Source organism: Nymphalis io, chromosome 16, assembly GCF_905147045.1.
Source record: "Nymphalis io chromosome 16, ilAglIoxx1.1, whole genome shotgun sequence".
In the NCBI taxonomy this organism is placed as follows: Eukaryota; Metazoa; Arthropoda; class Insecta; order Lepidoptera; family Nymphalidae; genus Nymphalis; species Nymphalis io.
This window is the reverse complement of record NC_065903.1, coordinates 7529578-7544898: the sequence shown is the minus strand read 5'-3', so window position 1 is coordinate 7544898 and position 15321 is coordinate 7529578. Positions and strand designations below refer to the sequence as shown.

Genomic DNA, 15321 nt, shown 5'->3' with positions numbered 1-15321 from the left:
TCGTATTCTCAAAACAAATACTCTGTTTTATATTTAAAATTATTATTTCAATTACTTCAATTTTAAGAAACTCAAAAAGATAAAAGAATAATTTTATAAAAAAATAAAAAATAAAAGAAAAATATAATTTTATATCATATGACTGTCAAAGCATTTATTTAAAACTTAAACAGAACGCGTTGTGACTTCCCACATGGAAATTTTAAATAAATGTAACTGGTTGAGGAGGTGTAACCTTAAAACAAAATTTCGTTTCGTTTATTTGTTGATGTTAATAAATAAATAAAGATTAAATCGAACTCTGTTTATTAATATAACATATTTCATACTACTAGACTTACATAAAACTAGTCCTTAGACATTGATATATATAGTTAGGAAAAACACTAGATACTTTTCTTAATGATCTAATCTAATTGAGTTTAAGAATATATTCATATTTATAACTAAAAAAATTAGTAGATGCGGGTTTTTAGATTTCTGTGACTGTGCCAAATTTCACACCGACAGCAATAGGGTTAACTAAGATATTATCTTCAATCGTGACACTCGAATTAATAGATAGAAAAACAGTACAATAGTCTAAACGTAGGTAATGCTTGAATTTTTGAAATAATATATTTTTGATTCATAAACTTTCGTGTACCGGATATAAATAAATACGAATAGATAAAACATAACATTTTAAATACTACGTCAACAATTTTCTTCTGTAAACTATATCTAATTTTATCGTGAATGCGAACGATTCAGAATGCGAATTTCACAAGCAATAAATCGAAGAGCGACCACTAGCCTCTAAAGAAATGCGTATAGAATGATGAGTGTAAATATAGAAATGAGAAAACACTTGTAAACATTAAGGCTAACACAAATTTTAACGCATGTTTTCAATTACACGTCATTTTAAATAAACGTCTTCTAAACGTAATGCAACATAATTTTGATAAAAATAACATTACTTATTAAATATATTATCATAATAAGATAAGACACTTTTAAAATACTTTTTGGATTAATATGCTTTCAGTGGAGGAATAAAAATATAAACGAATTTATAAGAAGTTGCCATAGTCATAAAATTAATACAAAGATAAAAATTAATACAAAGATCATAGTTATACAAACTAATAACTCCTGTTACTTAAAAGCATAGAGTTAGTAAGTCTTTTGGCGGGCGATAGCTTACGATTTTACAACTGTCCGGACCGGCCTCTGATGCCAAATTAAAGAAAAAATCGTAAAGGGACATATTTGTGACTAAGGTCATTTAAAGGTCATACAATCAGTAAGTTCAATCATAAATAGGACATCCTGATATTAGTCATCTCCAAAAAATGTATCCGGTTCTTGTCAGTTATGGGTAAGTTTTTTTCCAAATCGGTGATAGTTTTTACTTTGACTGATCAAAAATTAAGTTGCATTCGAACCTAAATTTGAATTTGCTTTTTAAGAGACTTGATTGAGTAAAATTAAACTTTTATTTATGTATTTATTTAGACACAAGTTTTGTTTACAATTCCTATACAAGCTCTGAATTCTAAACTAGCTTATCCCTGTGTTTTAGAAGTCAGCTCCTTCCCAGGTTTTTGTTACAATAATTGTTCCTTATGATAAACAAAATAGAAGCCAATTTTTTATAATTACTAATGTAAAACGTATAGTTATTTTTTACAGCTTTTTGACAGTTTTGCATAGAGATATAAAAAGTGTACTACAATTTAGTTTGTAGGTACTGCTATCATTTTAGTTAAAGGTAATTTACAAGTAAACCTGTGCTGAATTTAAAAATAAAACAATGTTTATCAATTTTTGTTACCAACATATTTTAATGAAAATTTGAAAAGTGAACATAAGTCTTATTTACAGTTTAAGTGTATGTAAATTGTGTTAAGAGCGGGCCTTAAGCAAGACAAATTTCAGATTTCACTCACGCATCCTTTATACGCCCCTCTCAGTGCCTAATTTTTAATATTATTAACACAAAGCGCTGTCAATATTTTTTCCGTAGTCCTCTCGTCTCATCGGAGCCGCAGCGACTGATTTAAGAAACAAATACAACATGTTATTTCTTAAGTATGAAATATGGGTGACATGCGACATGGAGATGTTTTTTTTTGTGGAAAGAATATGTAGCAAGTGCCTAAATACTTTAGGCGTCTTAATACTAATTATAGTATTAAGAGATGTAAAGATTAAGGGACACTTCGTGATTTTTTTTCTATGGTTAACTTTTTTCTGTCCTTAAAATATAATGTAGTTAAGTATATATGTTTTAACTTTGAAATTGAGTCCTATACAAAATCAAATAGATTAGTAATTTTGCTTGATACATTAATAAAATCCTATTCTATCGTTATATCATTAAATACTATAATGTGATAATAATAGTATCCTTCATAATTGTATACATAACTATATTTAGTATTAAGGGAGAAGGAGAAACAAAAGCAACAAAACAGTTCGTGTTTACAAAAGTAAATTGTTTCGAGAGAGCATTTCCGAGTACTTAATTATTCCTTGATACCAAAAGTAAATATGACCAAATTCACAAAAAGATATATCACAAAGTCTTGCTAAAATAATATGTTATGTACATTTGCGAAGACCCGATTCCTTTGTTATACATCAAACAAAATATTTTGTTTCGTTTTGTGTAAAGCGGTTTTGAAGGTTCTTTGTATAATGTTTAAAAGCTAAGTGACTTATTTTTAAAATAAATGTAATATTAAAGCTATACATAAATTAAATTTAATCAATGATCGAAAAATTTAATTACTATTATAAATAATTTAAATATAACGTACGTAATTGAACGGTCCAAAAATAGTATTTATCAGAGCTACTATAAATAGTCGCTCGTAATTTATATGACAGAACACGCTTAGACGACTCGGATCAAGCTAAATATATCTTACGAACTTCCGAGTACTCACTAGAAAGTTTAATTAGCGCTATGACAGTCATTAGTATTGCAACATAACGCGCAGAGAGCCAAGTGTACGCATCTGCATCACCGTTATAGCACGGAGCAGGTGACGCCACAGAAATATACAGGGGGCACGGACGTGGGCGCCTGGGGGGCTGCCAGACCCACATGCCAAATGGGTGAACAGGCATATACACGACACTATAATTTTAAATACCAACTTTATATGAAAAGGACTTTTATATTTATTTTATTATGCAAGTACAAATAATAAGAAGACGATCTACAATTATAAGTATTTATATTGATTGAATACATTTTTTATTTTATTTCTTAATGTGTACAATATTTATTTTTATATGGGTTCTATTCAGATTATAAAAATAACATTATCCAAGTTCACTTATATTAAATTAAGCTATATTTAAAACGAATTACCATTTAAATCGAGTTAAAAAGGGTACTACTCATACTTTAAAATTAAAGTGTTTAAATGCGTTATATATAAATTAAATAACAACCGTTTTTTATTAAAAAGTCATCGTGTGAGACTTTATACTTTATAACAGTTAGATCTTATTATATAGAAATAAGAATTATATTGTATGTAGTTCATATAACATTCATGTTAAAAAGAGCAGGTTACAGCAACACTGAAATTTGTTAGTAGTAGGCAGGTAGGTTATCCTGCCTTAGGCGTCTAAAGAGAACATTTCTATCTAATGTATACGGGCGACCCGACCTTGCTCCACGATGTTATTTTGAGCTCTCAGCAATATTTTATTCATTACCCTAGCTTTCGCTGGCGAGCAACGTCTGTTTCACTCTGACTTCTAGACATTGCCGCTTTCTAATCTCTTCTCAATGTAAAAGAAAAAGGACTAAATTCAACAATACAAATTTAGTCCTTCACCATTCACCAATTGAGTAATAAAAAAACCATAAAATTAGTTTTAACCAAGCTTAAGCACTAAAAGAAAAAAGTGAATTGAAAACTGCAAAGTATTTTGAACACAAAATCAATCAAATTGTTAGTTTCACAACTACATGAAACTCCATAGAAGTTTAAAGCCGTAGTCGTAAAATGATATCAAGAACAAAATAACAAACTTACATTGAAAATCTCCTTTTAGAAAAATTGGCATGACTTATATGAAAGCCAATAAATTATACTTTGGGTTCTGGCCATATTTGAGACGGAACAACCCTTTTGAAATAGGTCATGGCTGGCACATGAGAAGTAACATATACAGAGGAATTGCCAATATTGCGACCCTGATAAATCGTAGTAAATGAACTTTATATATTTTCTGTATTGTCAAAGAAAATCGTTCCGCATCATTTACTTACTAAGAGCGTATAGTATCGCTATATAGAGCGTATATAAACAAAGTGTATTCGACAATGATGTCCAAGCGATTTTGAACAACACTTTCGTCAAAATTACATTTTTGTATTATATTTATATATATATACCATCTGTCAATTAGTCAAAAGATAATGTCTTAGAGATTGATCGATTAAAAAATATAAATGTCAAAATTATTTTTCAATCATACTTGATAAATCGAATACTTATATAATTTCCGTACATTTTGATTTTTTCTACAGACGAAATGGACAAAGGCAATAATATTTTGTCTAGGTTCGCGGACTTAATTTAGGTACCCCAAACGTATATGCACGTTCGTGTAAAATATAATAAATATAATTGTATATATAATTTAAAATAAACTCAATAATAACAAATATAAACGTTGTCTGTTATAATTGAGTTTGTAGAGAGTTTTTAAACACAAGCAAAGCTTGACTTGTCATCGGGAACCGCGGCGTTCGAAATTCCAACAGTAACATGCATCGGTGGCATGTGATTGTACAATAACAATGAAATATTTATCTTCATATGTTCATACCTATGTAGGTTCTATTTTGAAATCAATAAAATATTACAAATGTTTATAGGAAGGTAAAATCGATTAACAGTAGAACATTAAACCTTACACTGAGATTGTTCTTTTATCTGTTTTAATAGCCCGATAACTACTGATAGCTCATATATATTTTTACATTTGCTATGTTATCAACAACACATTTTATGTGAAGCACATCATATCTACTTTACAACGTTAGTCACTAAATATAAATAAACACATTAGAGAGACCATAATTTAACTTCCTAAAAATACAGCTCAAGATGAACACTATTTTAATAAGTTATGTTTTATACCTTATTATATTTATAATTTAATAACCAACCCTAATTAACTATATTACTTTATAAATAGCAAAATACATCTGGATGTTTGTATTAAATAAACAAATGAATTAGCTTTATGGGAAGGATGTCTTTCAACAAACGCAAATATTTACAACAACCGCTATGAAATGTTATGATTTGTAATGAGGACTGAAAATAACCGCAACTAATAGCCCTTTTCTGTACATGCGCGTTACTGTAAATAATATTATTACATTTACATTAAGCAATTATTTATTATTTCTATTAGCAAAGATATAATTTTTCCAAATTACGTTCGCAGATGAAACAATTTTGGACCCCACGGTACAAGATTTTTGTTGCACTATTACTCCACAGTAAATCTAAAAGATATATGCCTTGTCTTATTGTGGCGTCAGAAGATCTAATTTATTTTTCGCCTAGAAGATGGAAATTGCGATTTAACGGGGAATAACTTCATTTTTATTTTTAATTCTTATGAATATAAGATTTTTTTAAGGCCTTCGCCCAAAAATAACGGAAATGTTTTTTCGCGGGGCTTAAATAAAAATCTAACCCTCATAATAAGCGCGATGTAGTAAATGACGCTGACTTGGCAAGCCGTCTCCATGTGGAATGCTAACGAGATTGGTCCATTCTGCGCCCGCAACCCGCATCTGCGCTCATTCGCCAGTTTGATGAAGGCATTTACAACTATAATTATGACGCGCTTCAACGCATTTTACTGTATTACTGCTAGAGGGGAAGGATTAACCGTCATTCTATTCTTGTCTACAGTTAAATAAAGTTTTTAAAAATAATCATTTGATGGCAAAATTATCATGTTAAATTAAGAAATCATTTTAAACACAAGTTTTTTTTTTTAATTCTTGTAAAGAGGAGAATAAAATTTAGTATAGAGTTAAAAGATTGCTAAATTTTAAATCGATTTTAAATCATGTTAAGTAGAACCTGTTTGAAATTCAGTTGCAATATTTGACACACATACTCTAACAGGTAATAGTTTAATACTGCTTTCATAAATCATCTTATATGTCGTATTTTTTTTTTATTGATTGCAGGAAAGCTGACGAGCAAATTGGCTACAGGATCGGCGCACTCACCCTTTGAACAGGGATATGGAACATACAACCAAAGTATTACTACTTGAGCATAAAATAATGGGTGACCGGGTGGTACCTACCAAGACGCCAACCTTTAAAACCGGCAAAATAGTTCCATATCAAAACGAAAAATATAATAAAGTAATTACATAACTGTTACGATCATTAGTATTTACATCTATCATTCCCTCATTCACCCATTACATTCATTCAATATTCGATGACATGACAGTTGACCGTCAGCCATTCGGGAATCATCCTTTTGGTTAAAAAGGACGTATGCTCATTGGAGCTTAAAAGATATAATAAATATAATTAGTGTATAATTTTTAGTGTTATTTCTAAATTACTTCTGAAAATTTATCATTAATTATTTTATAATTGTTATAAAAACTTATAACCAACAAGAAATTATAAGAGAAGAGTGAAGGTGCGGATAGTCAAAGTAGAAAAAGTCAATAAAATGTTACAAAAGTAAAAATTAATGTACCAATACTAGCTATACAAACTTCGTATAGGTAACCTCCAAGTAAACTATAACAACGAACTGCACAGAGTAATTGTACAGTACAATTAACGATGTAAAAAGTAACTTTTATGATAGTTTCATGCCTCATTGTATCGTAATAAAGTATTAGAAAAATACACAGACATCGAATTGTGTAAACATTGCGTTACGCGAGGGACGCCTGACGCAAAGAAAGTTTACATGTTCAAAGAAAGACACCCTCGACCAAACAAAATTGCCTCACCCTGTTTACTTTATATCACACATTATTGGTTATTTCATACATTTCTTACAATGCCAATGTCTAAGGGCGTTTGGTGACCACTTACCATCAGGTGGCGCATATGCTCGTCCACCTTCCTATTCTATAAAAAAAAAATTACTTCTTTACTCTTTAAATTTAATGTACTTTAGCTTACCAATGCTAATAATTACTGTAACAGCCTGTGAATGTCCCACTGCTGGACTGGAGGCCTCCTCTCTCTTTTTGAGGAAAGGGTTTGGAGCTTATTCCACCACGCTGCTCCAGTGCGAGTTGGTGGAATACACATGTGGCAGAATTTCACTGAAATTAGACACATGCAGGGTTCCTCACGGTGGTTTCCTTCACCGTAAAGCACGAGATAAATTATAATCACAAATTAAGCACATGAAAATTCAGTGGTGCTTGCCCGGGTTCGACCCCACGATCATCGGTTAAGATTCACGCGTTCTTACCACTGGGCCTTTTGCTAATAATTGCCATCGCTAATTTATAAATTTCTAGTTTATGAAATTATTTATTTAAATAAATTTATTAGTATTCGTTTGTAATAAAGTACATTTTATAATAATGTATTCATATTATGTGCTTCGATGATAAGAAGGAATTTATTAAAATTCTGAAAATTTCATAAATAAATACAGTTTTATAAATCGAGAAATATTTGTGCGGTAAATGAGAATATATTATGGTAATAATACTTATAACATTTCATTATTTTTTATAATATAACAAACAACAAGCAAGTGTTAAGCCTGTATTGAATGTACACAATTGTGAGTTTAAAAACAAGAGGTGATGCTATAATGGGAAGTAAGTAAAAACATGATTTTTTTCACTCGAAATCTTTTCGACATTAAAAAATAATTTTACCGCTCTTTAATTTATTAGTAAAAAACTGTTTTCTTTTATAATTTTTCATAGCAAACGGTAAAACTATATGATGGTATAGATCAAATAATATGTAAAATGATATTTCAACTGTTACCCTTTAAATATTCGAATTCCAATGAAGATGTAACGCGATAACGTATGTATACGCAAAGTAAAAATGTTGCACGATAATAGGGAATCAGCGCTGGGTAATAGAGATGGATATAAGCTAAAAGATTGCTTGGCGCGGGATTGCTACAATTTTATGTAACATATTTCGTAAAGCGTATACATATTTTTATTATTGCTTATCTTACATACAGTAAATTTGAAATTATGTTATATAAACTTTTAATATATCATTTCATATATGAGTAAATACTCGATTTACCAATCTCTATGAAAAATTGTTTATAATGAGCTTTATGTACGTTCAAAGGTTTCTCTGAAACGGCATATAAAACCTTTTGATGAAAAGCTTATTAATGTTACTTTTTAATGCATTTTATGCTGTTTTTTAAGATGATTTCATTTTTTTTACGTTTTTTTTTCTTAAGCACACAACTCTTAAGAACTCCTAAGAGAAAAGGGTATTTGTATTTCGAAAACAATATGTCTTTTGCTCGGAACTCCTCTACGCCTACACAGAAGCACTACTACATGTACGTATAAGTATATCTTGGCAATTTGTGCATCGGTACGTCAAAGTATTCGTACCATATAAAAGTAACAAGCAATGGTACCAATTAAAAAGAATATTTTTATTTGTACTGTAAGACAGGTAAAAAAAATAGAATAAAATATTTAAAAAACATGCTTTGGTACGTAGTTTATTGTAGCGACTAGTTCTTATGATTTCTCCTAGTATTTCTGAAATCTCATTTAAAATAATTGTACACAAAATTATAAATACCTACCCATGCATTCTTGTAGGTACATAAATGAATAGCCACCATGAATTTCGATTTATTAAATGGATTATAATCAAACATACTGGCACTTGAACATCGCTTGAAAGTTATTGACTTCATTAACGGAGCACTTTTATAAAACTCACTATATGACCTGTTACGTTAAACCTGTTGCCTGAACCGCTGTATAGCCAGTAGCAGTAGGCACAGGAAAAGCGCTCCCTTTGTTCTCGTCGACGCACGATCAATATCCGCTTTACGAACACCTTATCCACGCTGACGCTTATCATTGAAAAATTGTTATACTTAAACTAATCCTTTACTTATACGTCGTTTTACGTGAACCATTATTTGATACAATCGAGACATGAAGTATATGAAACGGGAATATAAAATAATAACGAATATATAACAACAAGATTATGTTTCATTGCACCATTAGTATGATGAAATTAGTTACGGGATCAAATCAATATTAAATTGGGTAAGGATTTTTAATTTTACTCTTTATTTATAACTAAAAAATACGAAAATCAGAAAGAAATACTACATATTTTTAATATTTGGGCTTTTTGTTATATTACTTATTTTATACATTACATAACAAAGAGTTGCGATAGCCCTCAGATCCGAGATGTGCTTTCGATTAAAAGACATGTGTCTAAACGAAAACTACATGATATATATATATATGTGTGCCAAATAAATTAAATTATAATATATATATATATAATTTAATTTATTTGGCACACATAACTAATTACAGCCAGTAAAAGCAATACATTATTATACAAAAGTAAAGCTGTTAAACTATATTGTTAAGTATTTAGTTAAACTAATGAAAGATTGCTTCAATGTCTTTCTTAAACTATATTATATATTTATTTATTACCATTCCTTGTAAATGCAGGTTTTGTAAAGTACTTATTTTAAGCTTTATTTGGAATATTTTACGTTTTAAAATGATTTTTTATTTAACATAAACTCACAAAATGCAACGTTTTTGCTACGGTTAAACATAAAGATATTGTAATTGCACTTTTGGAAAACCCGTCATACATTTCAGGTTAAATTAACATAAAATTTGCTTTATAGAAATAAAAATTATTAATTTTAACTGTTGTCAAGACATAAATAAAATAATAGAAAAAAAAATTATGTTAGATAGTACTTAGAAGTATACACAAAAAATCGTGCAGTATTCAAATCAATATCGTTAATATTTATTACAAGCATGTACTGGTGTGGGAGCAGACAAGACGTCCGATCAATATTTGAACTAGTTATGCACCTTTTATGAGTTACACGAAATAGATAATTACGAGTATTAGCTTTAAATACTAAGTCGTCGATACTTTGTTAGTAACAAAAATATCGCAAGCAATTCTTTAATCCTTTCCATGTTTTAATTATTAATTATTTTAAACATCAGCTTCGTTAAATTTTATAATATAATAATAACACATCAAATATTTGAGAAATGCAAATCGAATTCAACTCTCCAATAATTGTGTTTATTTATCATACCGAGCTTCATCCCCCTAGACTTACTGTCTTCCTGTGTTGATGATATTTAATTAATTTTGCTGTATCGGTTAATAATGTTGTGATTGCAATATCTATGAAGTGTACAAGTGTACTATTATTAAATATTGTAATTAATCAATTGAGTTTCTTATTTAAGAACACTTAAATTAGTACTATGGTACAACCAAAAAGAGTTAGTGGTTGCAACATATATAAGAAATTTTAGAACCAGAACAGTACTTGCAAATTATTTTCTTTTATCAGCAGTTACATTTTTGCATGCTCTTCTGCGGTGCTTTATCTACCACTTATAAGCTGTTTTTCTTTTATTTTGATATTATTTTTAGCAGATTTTGAATAAATACTTGTGATACCGTAGATAAGAAACAGCAAAAACGTGACAAAACAGCAACAGTATGGGGCTGGTGATTCATCACATACGGGTTCAATTAAGCCCTGGACATATTATTTTAACCAACTATTACTTTAATTAGGAAACGTGAAATAGGTTTAATAGGGCTTATCATTTATTAAAAATATTTGGGATTACAATAGAAAAATATATTCAAATAACTTGGAAAATACATATGATTTGCAATATTGGCCATTTTTTTTAAGTAAAGTATGTTTTCTTTAGTAAAATGATTAATAAAATGTTGGATAACATTAAGTACATTCGGCCTTAATTATGAAAGTTATTCAGCGAGTGCTTAGTTAAACAATGCCGTGATTAGTTAAATAATGATGTATTACTAAATTGTTATATTTATACAAAATAACGCATAACATCAAGTTCGACTTAAATGAAATCCACAAACATACTTAACGGGTTTTTAAGCAAAAAAAAAATCTCTTATTTGTTGCGAACAGTACGGCTAATTTGTAAGAATAAACTCGAAACTCACAGAAGAAGATGGTCGTAAATTTTTTAAAACATTCGACATTCTTAGCCTTACGTTATAAATGCGAAAATGAGTTTGTTAATTTATTTATTTGTTACACTTTTACATTTACATTTGTCAGGGGTAAAGAAAAGGACATAGGCATAACCTAAGAAAACCCTCCGTCTCCACACGCGGACGAAGCCGCAAACGGAAACTAGTTGACTTTAATTATAATTATTAAATTTTTAGGATCTTATTTCATTCTACGCATCAAAACAGCATATAACCTTAAGTCAATTTACAACATTTTATTCTGGTAAATATGAGTGATTCCTTCAGAATAACGAGTACAGTGCACAATCAACTACTACGAATTTATTTTTTCATGCAATGAATAAAATTATTCTCAATAGACAAAAGCCTATAAATAGATAGATACATACCTAAGTATCCACCCATCCGCTCACAAATGTGAGCGAAGCAGCGGGGGGAAACTAGTCTCATAATATTTCTAAAATGATTGGTTCGAATTGCAAAGTAATAGGTAGGCAATATTTGTCTACATCAAGCCTTTAAAATGAATATCATATTTATTATGTAATAGGGAATTAATTTTGTGAAAATAACTTTATTTTTTCCTTTTTTTACCAATAATAATAATTACAGTAAGTTATCTATAAACAAAAGATATATGCTTACACTAACACTTTATTTAGATTTTTTATGAGGAACAATTCGTACATACATTATTTTCGTGCAACTTTAACCATTCGCAGCGCACGCCGTGGAAGCTTTCAAGATGCACGTTTTTTTCCGACTAAGTTAACATATTATAAGGTATCATCGTTACTAGCTAATTTATTTATATATCATATATAATAACGCGCCTTTCATATGGTGCAAGAATTTTTCAAATGGCCCCCATTTGAAAAATTAATGTACAGTAGATCATTTTCCTCATATACACAAACTCTCAAAATTCATATTTAATACGTATATACGTATATAATGAATAGACACGATTTTAGAAAGATAACTATATATTATTACGTATGAAAATATAATATAACCATACTTATATTATTTCATAATTAATTTAATCATTAATAAAATAGAAAACATAAATTAACACATCTTTTGCATTAATAATTATATTGTTTTACATAAAACTAACAAAAGAACCTATGTCATGCATATTTACTGTATTGTTCTTTAAAAATAGCGTGTTTGTCGCATTTTAAACTAAGCATAACATTTAAAAGCCTTGGTGGTTAACAAACCTTAATCACATTTATGAGTATCTATAAATGACTCGACTAGCCAATTAATAAATTTAAACAGTTCTATAAAAAACCTAAAAAAAATGCATATTTCTAAACACAAGACAAATAAACAAAAGCGTTGTGTAAGTTTTATTGACTTTTACATAAGATATAATATCAATGTAATGATATTAACGAACATATTATGTGATTTAAATGGTCGAAAAGAAAAAAAGACTGACTTTCTTGCCGGTTCTTTTCGGTAGAATCTACATTACGAACCGGCGGCGACGGCGGTACGCTTATATCTAATATAATCCTGTAAAATGAAGATTCAAAGGTGCTTGTAAAAGCTTATTTGAACTAAGTATATTGTGATTTGATTCTCGATATTATACGTTAATTATACGTATATCTATAAATTTCGCATGTTCAGTTTAAAAGAAAACTTGCGCATGATATCCGGCACTTTGATACAGAAATTCTATTCAATTTCATAACTGCTTGCTTGACTGTCAAAAAGAGTTTTAGGTAAACCTGACCTATTTTGCTTTTTTCATTAGTGTAAATAATTACACACATAAATATTAGTTATATATTATATTAGTTATTTAGTAAAAATAGACTATCATTAAATTACAAAACCGTTCAATTGTATGAACTTAAATATTAAACAAAAGGAAATTCAACCGTAGGTACCTTTATGATAATGCTAACTTAAACGACAAAAGTTACATCTAATTGACCTAAAAAAATAACAACTAAATACATTATCGATGAAAAGAATGTACTAATGTTCCGAATTATTTTCGTAATCTTTGTGATACATTATACTTTACTTTTCTTAAAATATATGCAAGCAGACTATACTAGCCAAATTGGTTACACATATCTATTGCCAAACGTTGAGTTTTCGAGTGTCTTAGCTGAGAAATGGGTCACAAACTGTCATGCACTTAACCAATCGATGTATATCCACAGTGCCCAGATACAATGTTATGTATTATAATATTCTATAAAGATTCCTAAAAATATGAGCTTTTACCAACAAAAATGGAATAGCCCATTTTTTCATCATTTTTATATAAATGAAATAAATTACTTATTTAAAGAGTACATGTTATAATGTTTACCTCTTCTGATGACTTTGGAACAGAACTTCGAATGAGGAATTAATTTGAATGAGTATTCCTATGTGTTCCACGTGTTCTTTGTCGAAAGCCAGGAAACTAGTTGGACGATTGGACGATTTTCATCATGGATTACGGTTGCACTACACGATCACTATAAACGAGTCACACGGTAGATAAATGAGCAAATTATGTTGTTGAATGGATTGCAAGCTTTAAGCTTATAAAGCTTGAGTTCTCCCGCGATCAACAATTCACGTAGGGTACGCGGCACACGACCGGTTATGCGCTAGAAAGCGCCGATAGCGCGCGGTTGTGAACTCTCCGATAGCTGGCCGACTGCGCGCTGTCGCTATTTACGCCCGCTTACCGCCCGCCCCGCACGCAGCCGCCCAGAGCTTTCTCTGCGCAACGCAACAACAAAACATTTTTTTCTTTAAAAACGCTTTATCACCGAAGTCATTTTTTATCAAATGTTTAACTTCTGTGAATTTAATTAAATGTTTTTAATGTAAGTATTTGAAGGTATCTCCTTCACACATAGGTGTATAAAATCAAAGTAGTTATTATAAATGAACTGACTAGCCTCACCAACCAGGGTTACCTCCAATTTGACTCTCTATCTAAAAGAAAAATATTTACTCATCACGAATTCTTCGGAAACAGGCTTGAATTTTACCAGGTATATTCCCCTCTAGTTTTGTCAGTCTCGTGTGTGTGTGTGTAAAAGAAGAATTAGACCAGACTAGCTTAACAACTAACTTTCTTCAAGGTCATTAAGATGGAGCAGGAGATGGAAAATGTGAACCTGGAACAGAACTTTTGCTAATATAATTGCCGAGAAAACAATATTGGTGTAATATATGGTTATAATAAATCCTCTGGTTCTTGGTGTTTGAGAAAAACATCTTTAAGAAACTTGAATGCATAAGTCGGATGAAATTCTGCCAATTTTATCTACTTACCTTAGAGTAGCACGGTGGATCAACCTCAAAGTCTTTCGGAAATATATTTTAAAGCTAAACCTATCCATTTTATAATACAAGGTGTAAAATAAATCACACAATACAAAGACCCTATAGGTATAGAAAGTTAGATTAACAAGCAATATGTTGACAATTTGTATTAGGAGTAAGTAGTATATATTAACATAATGATCAGAAGTTTTAGAAAGTCAAAAATTCTACGCAATTAATATTTTTTCATTATTTTCCACTTGAAGACAATAATCACAGTTATAATCGGATTTTAATTAATTATGTAGCGGTTTTATTTAACTATGCAAGCAAGCATCAGAGCATCTATTTGAACCGAGAATAACAAGCATTAAAAGTCACATTTAGTTACAATGATTAGATTAAAAAAAAACATTAAAATAAGAACATTATTTTAGTAGTTACTACAAAAATATACACATCATACACATATAAACAATTGTAATGAGCGAGGATCGAATTTTCGGCCAGTTTGGGTTTAAGGAACTTTATTCTCGACATGCGATGCGACAAAGTAATTTACAACAGGATTTATAGTCGTAGCTGCAATAATAATATAGCAGTTGTTCAGCAAACCATTTGGGATTTTCAAGGAAATTAAAATATTAGTTATTTTAACAAAGAGTCCTCAAGAAGAACATGCTTATATAAACAGTATATTGTCTTATCTATTATTTTACGTATAAGTATAGTTTAGT

General features: G+C 29.8%; 2 protein-coding genes across 9 annotated transcripts in view; one reads left to right on the top strand and one right to left on the bottom strand.

The window, feature by feature from the left end:
- Positions 1-13983, bottom strand: part of LOC126774172 (potassium voltage-gated channel protein Shab) — a 36756-nt gene extending 22773 nt beyond the window's left edge. For all 8 annotated transcript variants that reach the window (XM_050495561.1, XM_050495563.1, XM_050495564.1 and 5 more), the window contains exon 1: positions 13632-13983. The gene's annotated coding sequence lies outside the window, so the exon portion shown is untranslated. The remainder of the gene's footprint in view (positions 1-13631) is intronic.
- Positions 1-15321, top strand: part of LOC126774179 (probable ATP-dependent RNA helicase DDX20) — a 111567-nt gene that overhangs the window by 23248 nt on the left and 72998 nt on the right. The window lies entirely within an intron of this gene.